Genomic DNA, 26,349 nt, shown 5'->3' on the forward strand with positions numbered 1-26,349 from the left:
ATATGAACAGATATCAGGGTCAAGTGTATCATATATCATCATAGAACAACTTAAATGATCATCAACAAGTAACCAGTTATTCTGTGAGTTTTCTGGGCCGCTCATGACCGTGAGCACGGCTATTATAATAGTTTGTTACCCTCTGCAGAGGTGGTGCACATTCACCGTGAGTTATGATTCCCATATGCCCAGGTTAATTACTCCCATGTCACTGCCAAGGTGAGTGGGTAGGGTACACTATGAAGCCATTTCATAGGTTTCTCTAACAAGTTAGAGCCGCTAGGTTTCCTCGGCAGGCAGATGTAGGAACCCCCCTTTCCTATGGCACATATCCATCGCGGCTACACACATAGGAACAGAGGCAGCCCTATATCCAACGTGGCAAGCCCCTTTTGCGCCATAAAGGTAACCTCTAACTAGCTAGAAAAGGTTCTATTACTGAGCTAAACTCAGAGCCATATGACTCTCCCGATTGCACTATCAGTCCCAGCTTTTGCCGACAGATAAGTCCTTATGGAGGGCCAGGAGCAACATGATCAAAAGTCATTTGCCCCTTCGCCCTATGGATCAGTTGTTATAAATCATGTTATACTTTTGGTTCCATAGAACCATTCATCATCATGTAGATCATGTTCAGTTAGAGCACTAGCAATCTACCCTATGCAATTACCCCATAGGAGTCAAGGGAACAAGTCATCAAATGTCTAGAATGTCCTTAGGGTTATCAAAATTAGACACATGCACATGAGTAAATGATTAAAGTGAATAGGATATCAAGGTAGGCCCATGCTATACTTGCCTTGGTTCACAAACTCTTACTGGTCCTGCTGGTCGTCGAAGAATTCTTGGTCTCCAACGTTCTCCTCACCGTCTAAACGCGACCAACACGGCAACATACAACATTCCAAAGGCATTCATGCAAAGCAAATATTCCTATAATTAGAACAGTACACCAATAGTATATAAATCAAGATAAAATATTTATGAAAATAATCTACGTCTCGCTACGATCATGTCAACGCGAAGTTCACGAAAAACGGAGCTAAAATGCGAAAGTTATGATTTAAACGGGATTTCCTATATTAATATATTTAATTAAATCTAACCATGAAATTTAAACGTTCCAAACTTGACTAACAGTGGTTCTAACATGTAGATTATGAAATTACGAAGCTAATGCAATTTGAACGGATCAATTATGAGCTAAAACGACGATTTTATAAGCAAAATAGTTCAAATGGCATTTCTGTAAATACTGAAAACGTACTTTGAACTAAAACAGTTAACTTTATGCTTTCAAAACGAGAAAGCGTACATGGGGAAATACGCTAAGGACGGCGGGTTTTATTTTGGGAAAAGGGAGGGGCTCTTTAACAAATTTGCCACGGCGAAAGGGTATCGGCCATATTGGGCCTTTGATCACGCGATGGACGGCTAGGATTAAATCAGAGGAGAGAGAACAAGGGGGGCTGGCCAGAACAGTGTTCCCGGTGGCTAGGCGCCATGGCCGATGGCGAGGACTCTCGTCGGCGAGCTCGGTTAGGGCCCCACGGGCCATGGAATGCGTATCCAAAGGCACCGGGAAGTTGCGGAGGAGCAGGGGATCTCGGCTAGGCCAAAAAGGTGGCCGGAGGGGAAGGCCAAGGCGACGGTCGCCATGGCCGGTGACCAAGTGCTATTAGCGCTCACGGCTATGGCGCTAGAAGCCACCAAACTCAAATTAAATGGCATGGGGAGGTAGAGGGGAGCACGACGAGGCTCACAGCGGGGAAAATCGGGGTCGGAGGTGGCTCGGGGAAGACAGGCGACACGGACGGTGGACGGCGGTCTTTGGTGCTTCTCCGTACGACGGTTGCGGCCTCCGATGCATGAGCGAGGGCGAAACTAGAGCGGGGAGCGAGAAAAGGGACGCGCGGGGGGCTCGGCTTCGCTTAAAAAGAGGCCGGGGCACGAGGAGGGGGCGCTCCCACGACGCGCGTGGAGCGGGCGCGGTTGCGGCCGTGGCTTGACCGGGAGCTATGGTTGCGGGAGGAAGGGGGCGGCACTGACGTGCGGGCTCGGGCGGTCAGCAGCTGGGCGCAGCGGTTGCTGAGGCGAGCAGCGCGGCTGCGGTTGGGCTGGCGCGGAGCTAGGCCGGCTGCGGCGCTGGGCCGGCTGGCGCTGGGCTGGGTCTCGGCCAGAAATGAGAAGAAGGGGGGAGGGGAGAGGGAGCTGGGCTGGCGGGAGGAGCGGGCCGAGAATCAAGGAAGGGAGGGAGAGGGAAAAATAATTCTTTTCCTTTTTCCAACAATTTTCCAAATTCATTTTCAATTAGATTTTGAATTCATTTGGACTTTGAATCAAAACCATTCATCACAAAAATAAATATGCAGTAACATGTATGCATCACTTGTAGCTAATCTTATATTTGATTTTAGTTTTATAAAAATTATTACTTTCCTACGTTTGAATGCTCACATAAATGCTTTAGATAAATCAATTTAGCTATTCGTGGAATAATGCAAATTTTAGGGTGTTACAGAAACCAATCACCGGGAGCAAGAGACAACCGATTTTTCTCCCGAGGTTCACGTGCTTGCCAACACGCTAATCCCCGTTGTGTCGACCAACACTTGGTGGTTCGACGGCTAAGAGGTGTTTCACAAACCTCATCCACATGATAGGACACCGCAAGAACCTACCCACAAGTGAGGTAACTCAATGACACAAGCAATTTACTAGAGTTACCTTTCGGCGCTCCACCGGGGAAGGTACAACTCCCCTCACAATCACCAGAGACGGACACGAACAATCACCAACTCGTGCCGATCCTCCATCGCTGCACCAAGCCATCTAGGTGGTGGCAACCACCAAGAGTAACAAGTGAAATCCGTAGCGCAACACGAATACCAAGTGCCACTAGATGCAATCACTCAGGCAATGCACTTGGATTCTCTCCTAATCTCACAAAGATGATGAATCAATGATGGAGATGAGTAGGAGGGCTTTGGCTAAGCTCACAAGGTTGCTATGTCAATGAAAATGTGCAAGAGTTGTGAGCTACAGCCGGCCATGGGGCTTAAATAGAACCACCGAGTCCGGTCGAGTCCAGTAAGCCACCAAGCTGACCAGACGCGTCTGCTAGAAAATGACCGGACGCTGAGCCTCAGCATCCGGTGGATTACAGTAAGCATCCACCGACGATCAGACGCGTCCGGTGATACCGGACCAGACGCTGCTAGCGTCCGATCGACTGCTCTGTCGAACACCGCCTTTTCTGATTCACACCGGACGCGTCCAGTGTGACGACCAGACGCGTCCGGTCGCTGAGTCTATCGCCAAAATACCGGACGTGTCCGGTCACCATACCTGACGCATTCGGTCACTCTGTAACCAGCGCGAATAACTCCTCTTCGACTCTATCTTATTCACCCTTACTCAAATGTGCTAACCACCAAGTGTATCACCTTATGCACATGTGTTAGCATATTTTCACAAACGTTTTCAAGGGTGTTAGCACTCCACTAGATCCTAAATGCATATGCAATGAATTAGAGCATCTAGTGGCACTTTGATAACCGCATTTCGATACGAGTTTCACTCATCTTAATAGTATGGCTATCTATCCTAAATGTGATCACACTCACTAAGTGTCTTGATCACCAAAACAAAATGGCTCCTACATTTTATACCTTTGCCTTGAGCCTTTTGTTTTTCTCTTTCTTCTTTTCCAAGTTTAAGCATTTGACCATCACCATGCCATCACCATTGTCATGATCTTCGTCATTGCTTCATCACTTGGAGTAGTGCTACCTATCTCATGATCATCTTGATAAACTAGGTTAGCACTTAGGGTTTTATCAATTAACCAAAACCAAACTAGAGCTTTCAACACCCCAGGGGAGAACCGAAAATCCACATTTTTCTAGCATGATCACAAATGAGAGAATAAAGCTTACAACATCTTAGCGATTTCTTACATCACTTTTCATGCACATCAGAGTATAATATTTATTCTTATAACAACGGAATGCAATCATGTTATCAGAGTTATGAACAATTTAATTTAACAGCAGAATATAAACATGTGATCAGAGTTATAGCAGAAATAATTATCTATTCATGACATGATAAAGCATTGATATATAAACTATGACAACAGATTATAAAACTTCGATTTGTAAAAACATTTAGTAAGAGTTACAAATAAAGACTATGATCGCAGCGTAAAGGAATCCTCTCTGGGCCCACCAGGAGGAATCCACACACAATGGTCAGCTCTAGCATCCGCCTGTCACCTGCAATAGAGGGAAATAAAACCCTGAGAACTCAATTATACTCAGCAAGATTTATCCGATAGGAGAAAAGAAAAGACTCCAATGATATGCAAGGCTATCTGGCTTGTGGGTTTATTGCATCTGCAGGAGCATAACTAAATGTGCGTCCTTATATTTGATTTTATTAGCAGTCATCATTAGTTCATTAACTAACCATTCTATGTAAGCACATGTGCTACTTTCAAGGAGGTGGTAAGCAATCAAAATTATTTTTACCATCTTTCATCTTCCAGTTCTTACTACGTTGCCAGACTATAGACAAGCCATACCGGATCACCCGGTGATTCACGAATCAATATGCCCAGCTGAGTACCCGAAACATACGCCCTGCTTGTACCCCAGGCACAAGCAGGACCAACCCACTACCCTCCTATCACAGGGTCTAGGTCCTCGTCCAAACTTGGACTCTAAGCCTCCGCCCCTGAGTCCCCGACTCAGTGCGGTGCAAGGATCTCCACCCAAAAACCACCCTGAAAGTTGGTCCGAAAAGAGCCGAAACCCATGATAAGAGAGTAATAAGTCTTCCCTGCGCCCATACCCAAGTATATGCTCGGGATAATAAGTCTGTGACCTGTCTAGAATCCAATGCAACGGTCGGTCCTTAACCGACACGGACAGGGAAAAAGTGTAACCAAGCTATACCCTGTTGCTCGCAGGACACAACCTCTTACACCCACCAATACCCATACCATATCCCTACCCGGTCTCTATTTTTCTTTTCCACCATTTTATCATGAGTGATAATAATATAGTAACAACAATAATATATTTCCTATCTTTCGCAAGTGACAGGCAATCACTCGACTTCTATCGGAGTCCTGTAGCATAGCAATCTACACGATCCTGTCATACTAGTAAGACTCATAGGATAAAGATTTATATATGCAAATGGGTTTCATTTAACTCCTTTAAACTTAATGCACAAATATAATTTAAAGTACAGAAGAGTAGGAGTTATGCACCGGGGCTTGCCCGGGTAAGATATATACTAAAAAGTTAGTATCTGCATCTTTAGATCGTCCACCATCATCTGAATAGAAAGCCCATTACATCATCTCCTGGAGAGAATACCATTACACCATCTTTAGATTCCTAATCATCCTTCAATTGATTCGTTGATCCATCATCATACCTATATGATATGCATTTATGCAAATGATGCAACAGATAATTAACAAGACAACAACTCTTAAAATAGAGTACATACTATGAACTAACAAGCTAGCTCTAATGACTAACGTACTAATCTATGTATCAACATCGTTGAGAAAGGTGTCATCTCCCAACAAGTGTTTTAGTTATACAATTCCAAGGTGTTTCTTTATTTCATTCTATCGATTTAATCTTTATTCAAAATAGGGCATCATTATTTATCTAGCAAACTAATTATTCTGGTGCTACAAAAATTACATTTAGCAGCTAATAATATTAGGAATCTACTATAAATTTTTTAGAGTTAATACAATCACCGATTTATCACAGAAATTCCTACAAGTTCACATTTTAACAACGTTAAACACTTTAAAACAATTAGAGGAACCCTAAAAACATAAGGAACCTATGCGAATGAAATACCCTATCAGATAGATCATGACTTTAGAAACTCAACAAAACTGGTTTGACATTTTTATGATTTTTCTAAGATTTACTATGAATTCCCAAGCATTCAGCCGATTATTAAAATTACAAAACACCGAAAAAGAAAACAAAAGAACCTTGGGCCCCCCGAAGCGGCCCAGCTCAGCCTAGTCCAGCGGTCAAGGTAGGCCAGACGGGCAGGGCGCGCACGCGGGCATAAGCGGCCTAGCACGGCGGTGATACGCCAGCCTAGCGGGGCGCGCGGTCACGGGCGCGGGCGGCCTAGACACGCAGGCAGCGGCCCAGCCACCAGAAACGGCTGGCCCACATGTGGCCCAACACGGATGAGCCCAAGCGCAATGATAGTTTTGCAAAAACATCCCCATGTTTCTATCTATTTCGTATTCTGCTGTTCATGTGAGTCATAGTTTTCACACCTACCCCCCCCGAAAAACTTCTAATTACACATTCTCACCTTCTCCTTCCTACGATGAAGCAGAGAAGCAGAAGATGGCGGCTCTGACCGACCAAATCCTGGCATCCAACGCACCCGCCGGTGGTGGGGAGACGGCGCGGGGCAGTGGTGGACCTAGACACGCACAGGCGTGGCCAAAGCTCTCCCCACCATGGCCCGTAGAGACACGACCGCGTGTAGCGGTGGGCGCGATGGCCGATAGCTGGCAGCAATGGTGCTATGGGGCATGGTGGCTGGCAAGGCCGGGCTCCCTGGCACCGAACGGACATGGCATGAAGGCGAGGCGGTAGCTGCACAACGGCTGGAGCTCGCGTGATAGCCGGGCAGTGAGGTGGTGCGGAGCTCAGCGCGTGGTGAGCGCGAGCCTAGGGCGCATGGCGTGGTCGGGGCATGAGGAGCAAGCCAAGGCAATGTAGGCGCCAGCAGCAGGGTGACCCGACATGGATGATGGCGGGGTCGGTGGTCGGTGGTCGAGGCATGGAGGTAAAGCGACACGGTCCGGGGCGGTGGCGCGACCACGACGGGAACACGCATGCGGGGCTCGGGTGCGCTTGCACGTGTGGTGGCCAGCGACGGGAGCGACCACAAGGGCTGTAGGAGGGCAGCGCCATGGAGCAGTAGGTCCAGTGTGGGGCCGAGGGGGCGCACACGTGGTGACTAGGCGACGACGGCATACTCAGGGTGGGTACTCGCGCGAGGCAGTAGGGAGCAGGGAGACTGGTGCTGTCCTAGAAGCACATCCAGGCGTGGGCGCACACGACGGCATGCGACAGCAGCGCGAGACCGTGGGGGCAGCAGCCGGCTACGACGGCTAGTTGCTTGGTGGGTCGCAACCGGGTCAGGGAAAGAAGGCAAGGCAAGGCCATCTTTCTTTAAGGCAAAAGACAATGGCCACGCGACATGGGTTGCGGTAGGGGTAGGTGAAACGAGCGGCAGCTGTAGGTCGGCCTCGGCTTAAAGGCGCATGAGACAACTGATAGACATTGTGGCAAGGACACGGGTCGCAACAGAGTAAGAGAGGAAGAGAGAGCAGTATGCGACAAGGCTAGCAAAGGGAGGGAGAGCAAGCAGCCGACAAGGCCAGCTAGCTCAGTTCTATCTCATAATGCGCGCGTTGTACCGGCGAGGTAGGCGAGACGAGTGGACAGCGGCACTTCCATTGTTATTTTTAAACTAACAACATCACATTGACACTCGAACAAGCATACAAACATATTCATGATGTTCATATCTTGCAGATGCAATGATTTTTCTATTTATATTTTATATTATTTTAGCTTCTAAAAATTCATTTTCTAAAACAATTTTATGCATTTACAAGCATAACTAAAGCTCTAAGGTTTTATTATTTAGCAAATTTTACTTTCAATATTTTTTTTATAAAAAATGTTTTTCATGCTTAATCAAATAAACAAGCCATTCGCCCTTTTATTTGCTATCAGACATTTTTAAGCACTAGTCCATACGTCATACTAACTCGTAGAAACAAAACATCTTGGAACTAATTAACCCGTTGTTCAATATAATTCGCCAAAATTGACACTTTTAAACATAAGTTAAATTTTAAAATTCGAGAAAATCGTTTCAGTAAATCCTCTTAGGTCTAAACCTTGGTGCTAAGCAAGCTCGTAACACCAGAGGTGTTATAGCGGACACTCCGCCGGCGAAGTTTCGAACCCTTGCTCCCAAGTGCTAAACACAATGTGTATCATCTTTGTGCATGTGTGTTAGCATATTTTCACAAACATTTTCAAGGGTGTTAACACTCTACTAGATCCTAAATGCATATGCAATGAGTTAGAACATCTAGTGGCACTTTGATAATCGTATTTCGATACGATATTCACCCCTCTTAATAGTACGGCTATCAAACCTAAATGTGATCACACTCGCTAAGTGTCTTGATCACTGAAACAAAATGGCTCCTACCGCTTATACCTTTGCCTTGAGCCTTTTGTTTTTCTATTTCTTCTTTTCAAGTCCAAGCACTTGATCATCACCATGGCATCACCATCATCATGTCATGATCTTCATTTGCTTTATTACTTGGATTGTGCTACCTATTTTATGATTACTTTGATAAACTAGGTTAACACTTAGGGTTTCATCAATTCACCAAAACCAAACTAGAGCTTTCAAGTGGGCCATTAGAAAAGTCCAGTGCCCCTAGGTCTGAGCACCAGAGTTTAGGCTCCTTTAGTAGGGTTAGTTGATTTAAATGAAAAGTTCAGAGGCAGACCTATTCTTATGGTGCTACCATAGAGAAGGGCACCGGAGAAAAGGTCACTGGACACGTGGCGGCAATCGACGATGGTTGTAGACCATGCGACGTTTAAAAGGGTCCCGAAATCCTCCAATGTGGGTCACCAAAGTATTTGGGTGGGTCTAGAATCTCTCTGGATGCGCTCTTTAGACCGCACCTGAGTAGTCCAGCGGTAGGTGGAAGGATCGAGGAAGGCGACTAGAGGGGGTTGAATAGTCATTTCTAAAACTAAATCGTGAATCTTAGCCAAACAAACATCCAAAATAAACCATTTGTCACTTCCCACTGTAACAACAGAAGTAAAATAATAGAGATAAATTATTTTTTATAACAATAACAGTAAAAGGAACATACTTATTTCCTCCCTTCTGAAAGACCTGGTTGGGATCCACTTATTTTTCAGAAGCTTCTTTGATAAGTCAACTTTTTATCACTTTCCACTAAAGCTCACTTATTGAAGAATATAAGGGGCGACTGGTTCACGACTTCACTTCACGTATGAGTCGTGGCTTGTATTTGGGAACCAGGCCCTGTGGAACAAGCTGAACGCATATAACACTATCGTGTTGGGTTGTGTGTATCTACTTAGCCTCGTTGAGAACAAATATTGTTTGGTTGCTTGTACGAAGATATGTTGCATGAGATAAAAATAATACAATGTTATGGCGATGGTTTTTATCTTGTACAAGTATATTTTAAAAGTTTTTATTTTATCTTATTATGTATTTCTTAACACCAAAACAACTTGTTGCAAGAATCATACTCATTTGAACAAGGCTTCGGCCATTGTTCTACCAAATTTTGGTGTTAACAGTATTAAACTTCTTTAAAACCCATTAATATTAATATCACTTGAAACATACTAATCATACACTAATAACATCATTACCTAAATAAGCACCTACATCGAGCGAGTCTGGCTCCCCATAAATGCTTAAAATTTGCATATCTGTAGAGCCAGATTTGAGAGGCCTATTTTGCATCCCGCAAGCCAGATCCAAAAGGTAGTACAGGAAACCAAATAACAAACAATAGAAACGTACATCCCACCAGTCTATTGAGAAATTTGCACCCCACTAGTATGGCTGGGCTATATACATCCAACCAATCACACCCTAAGTAATGGTGTTTGACATACCTATATTTTCACTCCTCTCTAGTACCCATCCCCCTTGCCTTTGACAGCCTCAACCCCCTTGCCAAGGCCACCCCCTTGACGTCAGTAGCACCAGAGATCCAACAAGATGCTCGCATTGCCCAACTGCAACCCGCGATGGTTGTGGCATCATGGAACTGAGCTCGCGAGGCCCTCACCAAATCTCGTCTAAAGCAAGGTCGACGGCGGCGCTTAGGCCAAATCTAGTCAGCGACGGACGTGAGTAAGGTCGGCGTCGGGAGTTACGGGCAATGTCGATGGTGACGCTCAGGTGAACTTTGGTTGACGGCATTCACGGGTGAGCTCCGATCGGACGGTGCTCCGGCGAGTGGCGCTTGGGCGTAGAGTTATGGCTACACTACGAGGATGGAGGCATGCGAAGGGTCGCAACCGCACAACGAGGATGGAGTCAACAGAGAAAGGGTGACGTGTGGGTAGGACGACAACAGGTTTGTACCCAATAGGTATCACTCACCCATACATATGCCTAACAAAAAGTTTTGTGCTCATGAAGCAATCCATGCCTATATGTGTGTGCAATTTTGTACCTATACCTGTGTCCATGTGATAGTACATACCCATTTGTAGGTTGATAGTAGGGCTAGATATCGAGCCAGTTCAGCTCGTTAATATTACGAGCTAGAGGGGCAGCTCGGCTCGGCTTGTTACTGAGCTTGAGCTGACTCGTTTAGCTCGCGAGCTACTAAAAAAAATAGAACACACATGTTTATAATGTTTATGCTACATTAATTTCAGAAGGTGACATTCACCGTTATGCAACCATACATGATTAATACATATCAGGTTCACCAAAAGTATCAACCGTGAAACATAGCTGGTCCATCTATGATCATACAGTTCCAATATACTAACTAGTTGCTTGTCACCACAAATTTAGAAAAGTCCATAGATTCAATGTTAACATCATCGTCTTCTCCTGGAAAAACAATTCATAAAATCAATATTTAAGTAACACAACAATTATAAAATCAAAATTTATATAAAATAGCTGAAAATAAGGATTATATATCTCAACATCATTGTCTTCGGGATTCACGGTCGTGGCTGCCTCAGCTCGTGAGCACCATGGAGCAGCAGCGCGACGCGCATCTCCTCCACGTCGACCTCTGGCTCTGCGTGCTCCACAGCACCCCCATGTTGTCGTCCCTTCGGCGCATCTGCCTCCACCGACGATGACGACGCATCCTCGAGCTTCGTCGCGTGCCGCCTCCCTCACCCGCTCACGGCGGCCTGCGTAGTGGTGGCGCCTGTGCCCGCGGCCTACGTGGCTACGTCCGTGGCGACCAGGGGCTGGCCGGGCGGCTGTGGAGTGCCGCTGCCGCTCAGTTCTTGCCCGGGGAGAGGCACGCACAGCGAGCGGCGGGTCGCCGACTCCGAGCAACACGGCCTTGAAGGAGCTCCGTCCGGAAGCAGCGTCGGGGGTTGTCCATGGAGAGGTGGAGAGATGGATTCGCCGTCGACAAGCTGGCATGTGACGGCGGTGTTGCTCATGGCGAGGTGGGGAGGATCGGAGGGGGCGAAGCGGGATTCTTGGGAGAGAGGCGAGATTACGAACCAGAGGTGACGGCAACACCCTCCCGTGGCTGCAGCAGGCCTAGCTCTGGAGGAACAGAAGTTTTTTTTGTTTCTTCAGGTTCAGCATCTTCGCTGCATTAACGTGTGTGCGTGCGGGGCGGGCTGGTGGGCTAGGTCAGGCAAACAAACAACCGGAGTTGCATCTGGCGGGGCTGGCCGACCATTTGGGCCAGTGGAACAAACGCGCCCTAAATAAGCCCACAGTAGAAGGGTAAAATTTATCAGGTTTTGGCTCTAGTACCCATTGTCATCCCTACATGCGAGGGTGGGAAAGCTGAAGAAGCTTCTCTTCGTGGGCTTCCTCCAAGTGTCCACCTAGTTCATTTCCTAGACACCGGAAAAAATAGAATAAAAGTCTATTTTATCTCCCTAATCTATTCTCAAAGTCTAGTTTTCCTCTCTGAACTTCAAAACCAGGTAAACCACCTCCCTCAACTTTTAAAATCGTCCATTTTACCTCCTTGACCCGGTTATATGTGGTTTTCAAAGACGGTTTTGTCTTTTTCTTTTTTTATTTATTTCGGCTAAATTTTTGAAAAATCATAGTAAATCATAAAAAAATCATAAAATAGAAAATCTATTTTTCTGAGACTCCGCATGAGTAGATATACACAGTGAATATATAATATGGTATGCTTTAGTACAAAGTTTTTACTGTAGGTTTAGATCTATGCTTTTATGTAATTAATTGAAAGTTGCAATTTCTATGGTCCAATTGTGGTGAATTTTTATGGTGGGCTAATTATTATATGATTTAAATCTAGTAAAGATTTCATTCTCATTGGATCATGTATAACTGAGTTATAGATTTATTTAGTTTTATGCTTGTTAAATAGTTTTAAAATAGTTAAAAGTGTGTAAAAATAGAAATGAGTATGAAATTTTTACTATAATTAAAGCATACAATAATTAGACCACCATAAACATTTCACCATAATTGGACCATAGAAATTGCAGCTATGAATTAATTACATAAAAGCATAGATCTAAAGCTATAACAAAAACTTTGTACTAAAACATATCATATTATATGTTTACTATGTAGATCTACTCATGTGGAGTCCAATAAAATTGGATTTTCTATTTTATGATTTTCCTATGATTTACTATGATTTTTCAAATATTCAGTCAAAATAAATAAATAAATAAATAAGATAAAACCGCCTTTAAAAACCTCCTATAACCGGGTCAGAGAGGTAAAATAAATAGTTTTAAAAGTTAAGAGATGTGTTTTACCTGGTTTTTGAATTCAAGGAGGAAAACTAAACTTCGAGCATTGTTTCGGAGGTAAAATGGACTTTTTTCAAGAAAAAAAAACTACTGGAGAAGCTAGGCGTTTGGTCGTGCGCCATGCCTAATCCTGGGCCGCTGGGACGTGGTGAGTTGAGGCCGGCCCATCGGCGGTCCTACCAACTGTGACTTACAAGGGCTACCCGTGCCGACTGAAGAAAGGCTACTGGGCTGCTACTACCGTCGTAATTAGAGTAGTCGTGGTCCATCTGGAACTTAGCTTTTATGTTCAGCCCAATAAACCACTTTAAACAGGGTCGAAGCCCAATGAAGCAGCTGGCCCAAAACCTGACCCGATTCTCTTCATACTCTAATTTCTGGTGTTGGAATTGGAGTTGGAATTTGGACGTGGTGGCGACCGCCGGGCGGCGATATCTGGTTCAGAGTGTGCGTTGATTCGTGGAGAGCAGCTGGTGGGGCCCATCCGCGCAGTTGGCTCGGCTTGGCCGCTGCTGCCTGCGAGGCTTTCATTAGTGTGTCGTTATAAAAGTTTATAATTGCTCGTTAAAAAGTTTGAGCGGTCACATATTCTATTGATCGAAACTTTTTTGGCCTCAACGTTATTCCATCCACATTGGATGCTAATGGTGTCAAACTAAGCTACGAAAAGACTTAAGTACCCTTATACTAGAGAAGTGAGCTGAAATTTAATTTTTCTCCTGTGCCATGAGTGTTTTGGCGGGACGAAGCAGGAGAGAGTTCAGTTGGACAAGGACCGTCGTGCCTATCATCTCCGAAAGCGAGTACTTGTACTGACTGATAAAAAATAAAAACTGCATAGAACTTTAGCATAAGACATCACAACAAAAAATTATAGTTAAGAGACAAAATACATCACAATAATCTTTTTTAGTGTTTACTTATATAGTGTTAGCAGGAACTTCAATTGCATGTACGAAGCATATATATATTATTATATTTCTCAAAATATGTAATGGAGCTAAAACTCATTTAAGAAAGAGAGCCCACCAGACATGCGGCCACTATACATGCCGTCGTCTATATTTATTTACGGGGGTTATTGATCACAGACTAACAATGCAAGAAGCTAGCTAGTAACCAGAATATATAAGCATTCACATATTTGCCCTATAAAGAAAAGATGCAGGATGCATGAACTAATCGCCTACGTACGTGAGGTGTGCCAGAAGAAATAGGCTAGCAAGTTGCATGTGTGTATCATGTACGTATATATAGGTATGCGATAAGCTAATAGAAGTATGTACACGTATATGCAAGTAGCAGCAGTAAGCTTCTTCAGTCACCAGAAAGGCGTACGTGCACCTATGCAAGCCGGTTGCCCGGCCGTAGAGACAACGCGTTCGTCAACTTCTTCATTATCAATGCAACAACTCCTTAAATTAAAAAAATGCAACAACTCTATCAACAGAATATCGTCGACAGTCCTCCGAGGGGTATCCCACGAAGGTAGATTGATCGGTAGAGGAGCGCGAGATCAAGAACAAGAAAGTAACAGAGACACACGAGTTAGACAGGTTCAGGCCGTCAGTATGACGTAATACCCTACTCTTGTGGTCTGTTGATTTGTATTAGCTATCGTATGATATGCCGTGATTTTAGAGGGGGTCCCTGCCCGCCTTATATAGTCCGAGAGACAGGGTTACAAGTCGGTTAGATCTGAGAGATAACCGGAAAGTAATAACTGATTACAGGAATCTTGGGATCATACATATCCTAACAGATCTCGTAGTATCTTCAGGATATCTTCCCGATGTCTTGTGGAAGGCGCCGAGCAAAGTCATACTTCGCAAGGCTTCTTCTTGTGGGCTGGGCCACCCCTAGGGGTGCAGCCCATGTGGTCTGCCGTGGGTATCCAAGGTCGTACCCCCCACAGCTAGTCCCCAAGCGCCTTGTACCCGTTGTGCAACGCTGTCTTGAGCTTGTCCGAGCAGGTGCGAACCAAAGCCGAGCAGTCTAACTCATGGTCCGACCACCGTGATGAGTCACCGAGCAACTGTGAGCAGTTAGCGAGCGGCGTGCATCATAGCCGAGCAGCGTGGACCATCGCCGAGCAGCATGCCCCAAGCACGGATTGCCATAAGGGTGTAAGGAGCTCAAGTCTAGAATTGAAAATTTACTCTTAGTGGACCAAGTGTGCCCACTTAGAGTCCGACCACGAGGAAATGAGATAATCTTCTTCGGTTTCTAGAGTAACGGAGTCTTCCAGAAAAATCAAGCACATTCACCGCAAGGTGAAGTGTGCCCACTTAGTCCCCGAGCCTGATAGTAGATGGCGTAGTCATGTGGTGCTAGGGTCCAAAGTAGAAGAAATAATAGACGACCAGCTGAGCAGTTAGCCAATCCCCGGGCATAGCTCCGAAACAAGACAAAACACATTCACCGCAAGGTGAAGTGTGCCCACTTAGTCCCCGAGCCTGATAGTAGGTGACGTAGTCACGTGGTGCCAGGGTCCAAAGTAGAAGAAATAACAGACGACCAGCCGAGCAGTCAGCCAGTCCTCGAGCCGCAAGCGGATATACCGGAGCAATCAAACCGTGGTGAAAAATTGGAGTAATGGCTGTACAGTAAAGGTTACTGAGCCTCGATAAATTGTGGAGAAATCGGCGGTTATTCGGCGAGTAACAACAAATGGCAGCGATAAATGAATGACGTGGGCTATGGTTGGAGAATTTGGAGCAGCGCAGATCGCAGGAATGGTTTCCCAAAAACCCTCGGATGCAAAAAAAGGTGGGGAAATTGCTTTATAACTGCGTCGCCGCAGTCCCCACTCGCACCCTTGACGCTTCGTCTTTCTCCAATCCTCCCGCATTTCTAGATTCACAGGCACATCTGCCTCCACCGCCAAACCCTAATCGGAATCTGAAGGATGGCATCGAAGAAGGGAGCCGTGAAATCGAAGAAGACGAGCCTGAAGAAAGCGGGCACCGAGGCCCGGAGGGATGAAGAGTGGGTGCCGTCACGCACTGGAGAGGTAGAGCTGAATAGATTGGTTGAGGCAGGCATTCTTCCTGACCGCGTGACCGCCGGATGGCGGTTGGCCCTTGGTGAGCCCTTTCCAACACCTCATACCGATGAAGTTGTGGTATTTGAAGATTACTTTTGGCATGGGTTGGGATTCCCTATTCATCCATTCCTTAGGGATTTGTTGGAGCTATGGGTAGTCAGTTTGTACAATATCCACCCAAATACCATTCTTCACATCTCTATCTTTATCCACTTCTGTGAGGCATTCCTTGGTATCCTTCCCCACTTCAACCTTTTCTGTTATCTATTCTGGCTTAAGAAGAGAGGCGAAGGTGGTTCCAAGGTGGTCGGCGGAGTATACCTTCAACTGCATGTCAGAATGGCAGGTGAATATCTTACTGTGCCACTGAACACATCATTGAAAAACTAGAACACAAGGTAGTTCTACATAAGGCAGAATGACCCAGCCATCCGCTGTGACCCTGATCACATCCCGGAGAACCAAAAGAGCTGGTCGAAGATGCCAAGAAACGCTGATATGGACCAAGTGAAAGAGCTTCTTGACTTAATCCGGGGTGTGAATATCAATGGCAGATTGGTAGCAGTGAGTTTTATATTGCGCCGCGTTCAACCCTGCAAGGAGAGAGCCCATCCTGCCTTTGAATTCAAAGGGAAAACTAACGGTACCCGAGAGAAACTGGATATGCTATTGAAGGAGGTTATCGAAGAGCGAGCTGCAGAGATGTTCACTTCGCATGTCTCGTTCAACATGCCAGGGTATTCAAAACCCTTTAACTGCAGAAACCAGCCACCCCAGGTAAACATCTCAGCATTATGTTCCTGATGCTTTTAATCTATCGTCATTTCCAAACATCTAGACTCATTCACCTATAAAAAGATCCACTCGTAGGATAGAGTCGTATACTTCTCGGGTGTACCAAGGAGTGAATGGCCGATGGGAGTAGACAGCTGACGACCACCGCAGCCCAAAGAGGAGGGGCTGAGCACCTCGTCGGATAGTGTGTCCCTAGTATCAGAGAAAATCCGTGGGAAAAGGCCAGCGGTAGACGAGCCGGCTCGGAAGAGGAGAAAGACGGCGGGCACCGCTTCCTACAAATCGGGCGGCATCTCGCTTGGTGATGACCAGGCTACTCGACCATGAAGGACTACAGTGTTGGAGTGGTCTAACAATGATGAAGACCTGACAGCGCCTCCACCGAGCACGAAGGAGCCACCACTCTGTGCTGAAGTCCCCGTTTAGAGGGCGAAAGAGATTCCTGCACAACCGATGATGGAAGTCTCGGCGGTGCGGACGACCGGAGTCCCCAAGCAACAAATAGGAGTAACCTCGGAGCAGCATGTGGAGAGGGCTCTGGAACACCAAATGGATCGGCGGTCTTCTGTAGAAGAGCGGGAACCTCCCCAGCAGAGCACTGAGGCAGACCACGCAGTTGCTCTCGGAGGATCGGGCAGATATCGCCAGTTCAAGAAGTTAAACCGGAAGACCAAACCGTGAGTATATTTGTCTTGTAGTAGTAATGTTGTTCCTTGACCTCTTTTGAATACCGACAAGCCGACATTATGCAGAGCAACGCTGAGGACCGCACCCATGGTAGAAACAACACCGACTGCTCTCGTCCCGGAGTCCCCGAGTGCTCAGCAACCAGAAGAGAGGTCAGCTGCCGCTGCCGGCGGTCCCGGTGATGGCGAACCATTGGCGCAAACAACAGGCACATCGGCGACAGCGACCGATGCTACGACTGAAACCGTCGGTACTTTGGGTGCGGAAGCTGCAGCTTTTGTTGATGCGCCGGAGGCTAGGGGAGCAACTCCGACGATGGCTGAGGAGCAAATTGTACCGCCCATAGCGACGCCAGGAATGGTCAGAGCCACTGTTCGGCCACAGAGCCCCCCAGTGGTGCCTCGAGCGACGGTGGAAGAGGACGAGGTTGAGGAGATCGAGCGAGCCGAACCTCAACCCTAGCCTATCCAGATTATATGAAAATGCGGGGAAGAAGTGGTAGTTATCGAGGAAGAAAACACCACCAAGGAGATGAAGAGGCTAAGATCCACGGTAGCTAGAGTAATGACTCAAATCGAGGTTAGTACTACAACTATAATATTAATAAATGGTGTTGGAGATCAAAGTTCATCACTAGCATTGTACATCCACAGGGTATAACGCGTACAACCGAGCAGCGGCATCAACTGATAAAGAGGATGGAGCCCCTTGCCGAAGAGAACAAGAAACTCCGGGAGGCAATGAACCTATATGAGAAAAACACCTAGAGGGCCCGACGCGAGCGAGACCTTACAGAGTCCAATTCGTGGGACCTGGAACATCAGAAGGGCGTTCTGTTTGAGCAGTTGGTAGCTACAACCGAGCAGCTACAGAGGAAATCCGATCAGCTGGCAGCAGCATCCGAACAGCTATAGAAGAAAAATGAGCAGCTGGCCGTTGTTTCAGAACAACTGAAAATGCTTTCGACCAGTTGGAAAAGAAAAACTAGCAGCTGAAAAGCGTAACTGATCAGAACACAGGTTGATTATCGGCGAATATACTTTGTATTTGTTTGAACAACCATCTTTTAGGTGATAACTATTTTTCTTGCAGAGCGAGATCCAGAGCTCGGCCAGCTTCGCAAGACTGTCGAGCAAATCCAACAAGAGAAAGTAAAAGAGTCGGAGCAAGCAAACAAATTGGCTGAGGAGCTGAAAGGTGAATACCTGCTGGTCAGAATTACTGCTGAAGTATTTTTCTGGTATGACGGAACATTGTAACGTTTGCAGGTTATTGTCGTAAAGCCAAGGCACAATTCGATGTGCTGGTGTAGGAAGCCTAGGTCCAAAAAGACAACTTCAATGCTGTAGTTACCGCAATAAAACCAGTGCTTGACTGCGTCGACCTAGAAACGGCACCCCGACTTGACGGTAGGAGGCAAGGGTCAGATGCCATCATCTAGAGGTGCAAGGCAGCGTGGGAGAATTTCAAGATATTCAACCGCGACGCCATTATGACCGTTGCTACTCATGTCCTTGCGGTTGTTCGGTCCCACTACCCAACCATCGACGTTCAGTCGATAGGGGGCGGTTTTGCCGAAGGACTGAGCGATGCGGAGACCCAGAAGCTGGAGGATGAGGTGGAGGACGCAGCGAAGAAACTGGCCGGTGACATAGATCTATTTGGTGAGACGGATGGCAGTGACGTAGCCCAATGATCTGCTTGGCTGATATCATCTGTAATTTCTGCGCAATGCAATTAGAACGCGCGAAAGCGCAAGAACACTTATATATACGATAAATGTTATAAAAGTGCATGTGTATGCAGTTAGATTATATTTCGGCGAAAAAATCTTCATAGTTATGACCATAAGATATTTATACGAAGTATAAGTGGAGTCCAAGCAGTTAGTTTGCTACTAATTCCTATGGCCTCAGCTAGCCCATAGTCCATGACGTCGAGCGCGGAGCCCGAGCACGTGTAGGGGGAACAGGCATGACCAAGGTACCGTAGCCGACCACCCATAACGCAGAGCGTGGAGCCCGTAGCACATGTAGGGAGAAATCAGAAACTGGGTCTTCTCCATAGAGAAAAGAGCAAAACATATGCTGCTCGGCAGTTATCAAAATGACTGTAGATGACATAAACGGCGATCGAGCAATAAATTCTGCTCTGAGCTTTCAGCCTTGGATAGCCCATAATCTATAACATCGAGCGCAGAGCCCGTGCACGTGAAAGAAAAACAGGCGTGACCAAGGAACCACAGCTGACCACCCATAACGCAGAGCGCGGAGCCCGTAGCACGTGTAGGGAGAGATCGGAGGCTGGGTCTTCTCTGAAGAGAATAGAAAAGAAAGTAGGCTGCTTGCTGATCAGTGAAATATCTTTAAAGGTTTACTGTGAATTATTCGGCGGTTTGGAGAAAAACATATGGCGAGACACGTTGGCAATTTGGAGGAGATGTGTTTGGAGAATAATTATTTGGCGTTTTTGGTGAAAATGTGTCGGCGTTTTGGATAAAACGTTAGGCGTTTTTTGGAGAGAACCGTTCAAAGATTTTGGAGATTTGAAGAACTTTATTCGGTGAAATCGTGGTCGGCGACTTGGAGAAATCGTTCGGCAATTTTGGAGAAAATTGTTCGGCGATTTTGGAGAAAATTATTCGGCGATTTTGGAGAAAACTGTTCGGCGATTTTGGAGATCGTAATGGAGTATCGTAATGCTCGGCGATTGTATGCGGAGATCAAAAGTTAAAGGAGACAAAATGGAGACAAATTATGGAGACCAAAACTTTATTCATCATAAAATGGATAGTACATATCTAGAGCGTTTCAAGGGTAGAAACGTATAAGGTGCTCGATGTGCCATGAGTTTGGAATATCAACCCCATCTAAGTCACATAAACGATAAGATCCTGGTCGGGTGACCTCTTTGACAACGTAGGGCCCTTCCCAAGGGGAAGAAAGCTTGTGCAACCCTTTGGTCTTTTGTTTTCTGCGGAGAACGAGGTCATCGACGGTGAATGAATGACCTTTTACGTTGCGGTTATAGTACCTTCACAGATCTTCTAGATACTTGGCTATGCAGACATAGGTGATCAGGCGTTCTTCCTCGACTCGGTCAATGTCCTCTGTCCGAACAGCCACGGCTTGCTCTTCAACATAATTTTCCACCCTGGGTGCTCGGAAGGCAACATCTACTGGTAGTATGGCCTCTGAGCCGTAGACCAAAAAATATGGAGACACACTGGTACTGCGACTAGCTTGAGTGCGCAGTCCCCAGACCACATCCGGTAGCTCTTTGAGCCATCTGCCTAGATGCTTTTCTTCTTTCTGATATAGCCTCTTTTTGAGGGCGTCAAGGATCATACCATTAGCCCGCTCAACCTGGCCATTAGCTCTAGGATGAGCAACGGAAACGTATTTAACGGAGATGCACCGGTCTTCACAGAAGTCCCAAAATGATGGCCGGTAAACGTGGTTCTGAGGTCAGTGATAATGCTATTTGGGAGACCGAACCTATGTATGATATCTTCAAAGTGGTTGACTGCTTTCTTTGCAGTAGCTGAAACGAGAGGTTTGTACTTGATCCACTTGGAGAACTTATCAATGGCAACATATACATACCGGAAACCTCCTGGCGCTGGCTTGAAAGGCCCAATCATGTCCAGTCCCCAGCATACGAAAGCCTAAGAAGCTAGGATTGTCTGCAGTTCCTGTGCCGGTACATGTATTTGCTTGGCGAAGAACTAACATCCTTCACAGCGCTGGATGAGGTCTTCTATGTCGAAGATGGCCGTGGGCCAGTAGAAGCCAGCTCGGAAAGCTTTGCCAACCAGGTTTCTTGAGGCCGCGTGATTGCCACAGGAACCAGAATGAATTTCGTGAAGCAGCTTCACTCCTTCGTCTTGAGGGATGCACTTCTGCAATACCCCTTCCTTGGCACTCTTCCTCATCAAGTTACCGTCTACCAACATGTAGTGCTTACTTCGGCGGATTAGGCGTTCGGTGTCGGTCTTGTCGACGGGTACTTCAGAGTTGGTGAGGTACTTGATGAACTGCTCCCACCAATCGGCGACCGGCGAAGGCACCGCAAGTACCAACTACTCAGTAGGGGGAACCTCCTCAACCTCCTTTTCTTCTTTAATGGATGGCACCAGGAGATCTTGCATGAAGACCCCCGGTGGAACCACGGTGCGAGACGAACCTATTTTTGAGAGTTGGTCGGCTAGTTGATTTTGATCTCGTACCATGTGGTGGTACTCTACACCGTAGAACTTCCCTTCAAGCTTCCTGATTTTGACACGGTATGCATCCATCATCTCACTAGAACATGACCAATCTTTGTTAAGCTGGTTGATAACCAGCACAAAGTCCCCATACACCATAAGTCGTTTGACACCGAGCTCGATGGCTATATGAAGACCATGGAGACATGCTTCGTATTCCGTGGCGTTGTTGGAGACCGGGATGTGTATCTGAAGAACATAACGTAGCTTATCCTTAGTCGGTGTAATGAACAGAATGCCCGCACCAGCACCGTTGATGTTAAGGGCACCATCGAAGTACATCACCTAGTGTTTAGGGCAAGCAGCGGCGATGGGCTCTTGGATCTCGGTCCATTCAGCGATGAAGTCAGCGAGCGCTTGTGACTTAATGGTAGGTCTACTTCTAAATTCAATGGAATAGGTGCTGAGCTCTACAGCCCATTTAATGATGCGGCCATTGGCTTCTTTGTTGCGAAGAATGTCCCCTAGGGGGAACTCAGTGACCACGGCGATCTTATAGTATTCGAAGTAATGCCGAAGCTTGCGCGACGTAATTAGAATTGCATATAACAGCTTTTGCACCTGAGGATAGCGAGTTTTTGGCTCATTAAGTACTTCACTGATAAAGTAGATCGGACGTTACACCCTGTAAGCGTGCCCGGCTTCCTCGCGTTCGACGACGATAGCTGTACTCACGATGCGAGAAGTGGCGGCGATGTATATGAGCAGAGTCTCATCTGGCCTTAGCGCTGTCATGATCGGTGGCTTTGTCAAGAACAACTTGAGCTGCTCGAAAGCTGAGTCTGCCTCCTTCGACCAGGAAAAGTGCTCGATGGCCTTGAGGAGCTTGAAGAAGGGTAGCCCTTTTTTGCTGAGGCATGATATGAAGCGGCTTAAAGCAGCCATACAACCTATAAGCTTTTGTATATCCTTGACACATGTTGGTCGTTTCATATTGGTGATGGCGGAGACCTTGTCCGGATTAGGCTCGATGCCTTGAGCACTGACGATGTAGCCTAGCAGTATATCGGATGGAACTCCAAAGATGCACTTTAAAGGGTTCAACTTCCATCGGTACTTGTTCAAGTTGGCGAAAGTTTCTTCGAGGTCGACGATAAGGTTGTCGGCAGTCTTGGTTTTGACGACCACGTCATTGATGTAGGCTTCGACGTTGCGGCTGATCTGCTGGTCCAGGCACATCTGAATGGCTCTTTGATAGGTAGCCCCAGCGTTCTTAAGTCTGAAGGACATAGTTTTGTAGTCGTATGCTCCGAAAGGTGTAATGAATGATGTCTTTATCTGGTCTTCTTCCTTGAGGGAGATCTGATGATAGCCGGAGTAACAGTCAAGGAAAGAGAGTAGTTCGTAGCCGGTGGTAGAGTCTACAACCTCGTCTATCCGAGGCAAGCCGAAGGGGTCTTTAGGGCAGTGTTTGTTAAGATCAGTATAATCAACGCACATTCTCCATTCTTTATTCTTTTTTCAAACGAGAATAGGGTTTGCTAACCAATCTGGATGATACACTTCTTTTATAAACCCGGCAGCTAAGAGCCGTTTTATTTCTACCCTAATAGCCTCCTTCTTGTCTGCCGTGAATCAGCGAAGTTTCTGCTTGATCGGTTTGGCGGTCGGTGAGACATTCAAGGAGTGCTCGATCTTCTCCCATGGTACCTCCGGCATGTCTGCAGGTTTCCAAGCAAACACATCGGCGTTGGCACGTAGGAAGGAGACGAGCGTGCTTTCCTATTTGGGGTCAAGGTGAGCCCCAATCTTCACGGTCTTGGAAGCGTCATTGAGGTCGAGGCCGACCTCCTTGATTTCCTTGGACTTGGTGGAGGCGCGGGGAAGCTCTAGCTCTAGAATTTCCATGTCATCGGCGGGTACTGTCTTAGCTTCGGCGACCATGCTAGCCATCTGGATGGAGAGGTCGGTGGCTTCGGCGAGGGCGAGACTTTCTGTCTCGCGGGCGTAGGTGACAAAAAGGTTGGCCCGCAGAGCCAGGACTCCTGCAGGTGAAGGCATCTTCAACACTAGATACGCATAGTGCAGTACGACCATGAATTTGGCCAGAGCTGGCCGGCCAAGTATGGCGTGGTAGGTGGTGTCGAAGTCGGTGACGTAGAAGTTGATATGCTCGATGCGGTAGTTGCTTGCCGTGCTGATCTGTACTGGCAGGGTGATCTCACCAAGTGGCCTGGTGAAAGGTCCTAATGGCTAGAGGGGGGAGAATAGCCTAATAAAAAGTTCTACAACAACACTTAACCAAATGGTTAGACAATTATGAGGCGAAGCAAGTGTTGCGCTAGCCTACTCAAAATGCAAGCCACCTACCACAATTCTAGTTTAGATAGTGTCAATTCACACAAGAGCAATGACACTACCCTATGTTAGTGTGCTCTCAAAGACTAACTAAAGAGCCACACCAACCAAGCATGCAAGCTCTCACAACTAGCTACACTAAAGAGCTTGTCAACTAGTTTGCGGTAAAGTAAAGAGAGTGATCAAGAGGGTTATACCGCCGTGTAGATGAATGAACTAATCAATCACGAAGATGAATAACAATGATGACCAATCACCTCGGAATCAATGATGAACACAATGATTTTTACCGAGGTTCACTTGCTTGCCGGCAAGCTAGTCCTCGTTGTGGCGATTCAATCACTTGGAGGTTCACGCGCTAATTGGCTTCACACGCCAAACCCTCAATAGGGTGCCGCACAACCAACACAAGATGAGGATCACACAAGCCATGAGCAATCCACTAGAGTACCTTTTGGCGCTCCGCCGTGGAAAGGTCAAGAACCCCTCACAATCACCACGATCGGAGCCGGAGACAATCACCACCCTCCGCTCAATGATCCTCGCTGCTACAAGCCATCTAGGTGGTGGCAACCACCAAGAGTAACAAGCGAAATCCACAGCGAAACACGAACACCAAGTGCCTCTAGATGCAATCACTCAAGCAATGCACTTGGATCACTCCCAATCTCACTAAGATGATGAATCAATGATGGAAATGAGTGGGAGGGCTTTTGCTAAGCTCACAAGGTTGCTATGTCGATGAAAATGTGCAAGCCCGTGAGCTTGAGCCGGCCATGGGGCTTAAATAGAAGCCCCCACAAAATAGAGCCGTTGTACCCCTTCACTGCACTGAACACGGGCCGACTGGACGCTCTGGTCATATTGACCGGACGCTGGACCTCAGCGTCCGGTCGTGCGATGTGCGCCATGTGTCATCAGCTTCAAACGTTGTTCGTCAGATTTCAACGGCCACGAAGCTGACCGGACGCTCTGGCAAAACTGACCGGACGCAAAAGCCTCAGCATCCGGTCGTTTCCAGTAAGCTCCCCGAGGCGTATTTCTTTGATCGGACGCGTCTGGTCCACCTTGACCCGACACAGACTAGCGTCCGGTGCAAAACCCTCAGTACTGTGCAGACACATCAGTTTGACCGGACGCACGCTGCCAGGGTCCGGTGCTTTCAGACCCAGCGTCTGGTCAGTTGACCGACGCCAGCGTCTTCGCGATCAACTCGTTTTCACTTCTAACTTCTTCACCCTTGCTCCAATGTGCCAACCACAAGAATTTGCATCCGGCGCAATAGAAAATAGGCATTCCATTTTCCCGAAAGCGTAACACCACCTCCTTTGTAGATGTGCCCACACCACCAAGTGTATCACCACCTCCTTTGTAGATGTGCCCACACCACCAAGTGTATCACCTTGTGCACAAGTGTTAGCATATTTTCACAAACATTTTCAAGGGTGTTAGCACTCCACTAGATCCTAAATGCATATGCAATGAGTTAGAGCATCTAGTGGCACTTTGATAACCGCATTCCGATACGAGTTTCACCCCTCTTAATAGTACGACTATAAAACCTAAATGTGATCACACTCTCTAAGTGTCTTGATCACCAAAACAAAATAGCTCCTACAAAATATACCTTTGCTATGAGCTTTTTGTTTTTCTCTTTCTTCTTTCCAAGTCGAAGCACTTGATCATCACCATGCCATCATCATCATCATGCTATGCTCTTCATTGTCTTCTCCACTTGTAGTGTGCTACCTATCTCATGATCACTTGATAAACTAGTGTCGGTGTTTTGTACGAGCACCGGCAAGTAAATTTATAGTAATACGCGTTAGGCTCGGATGGTGCGCTAAAGGACACAAGATTTATACTGGTTCGGGCCGAATGTCCCTACGTCCAGTTTGTTGCTGCTCGTGTTATTAGCACCATGAATGGTCTGTAGTAAGGGGTACAAATGATCGAGAGAGGGACTGGTCCCAAGTCTCTGATGGAAGGGTTGAAAGGAGGTCAAGAGCTTCATAGCAACTTGATTGTGTGTATGTGTGTCTTCCTATTCGGTTCAAAGTCCATCCCCTTTGATGGAGGAAGCGCATCCCCTTTTATAGAGGAAGGGGCTGGCTTTTACAAGGGCGAGGGTTTAGGATGTATACTCTACTTAGTCTTGTGGCTCACGTCTACCTAGCTTTGTTCTTCATTCTAATGAGTACGAAGGAAGATAAGCGCCTACAATACTGTTGATGTCTCTGTAGAATGTCAGGTTGATTACAGAATGCTGCCCTACGCAGGGTGTGGGCTGTAGTACAGTGGTTTTGACTTATTGGCCTCTCCCAGCCTTGCTCCACACGCCTTCTGGTTCCTGTGAGTCTTTGTCGGAGGGACGAGGGGTCGGGGTTTGGAGCAACGCCATGGTCAAGGCCTTCTGACTTGCCGGACCTGAGGGGTTGGGAAGCGGGTGCCGCTCCCTCGGGTCCATAGCATGGTGATAGAATGTTCGTCATGTGTGGAGATAGTAAATCCTTTTCTGGAGCATAGTAGTTGTCGTATATCTTCATCGAGTTCCGTGTCCCAGGGCTGAAGGCAGCGCCTACAACTCTACAGGGCGAGGAGCACGCACATGTACAACCTTTCGGGCTCTACGGCGCCCAGAA

This window comes from Miscanthus floridulus, chromosome 1 (assembly GCF_019320115.1).
Source record: "Miscanthus floridulus cultivar M001 chromosome 1, ASM1932011v1, whole genome shotgun sequence".
Classification (NCBI taxonomy): domain Eukaryota; kingdom Viridiplantae; phylum Streptophyta; class Magnoliopsida; order Poales; family Poaceae; genus Miscanthus; species Miscanthus floridulus.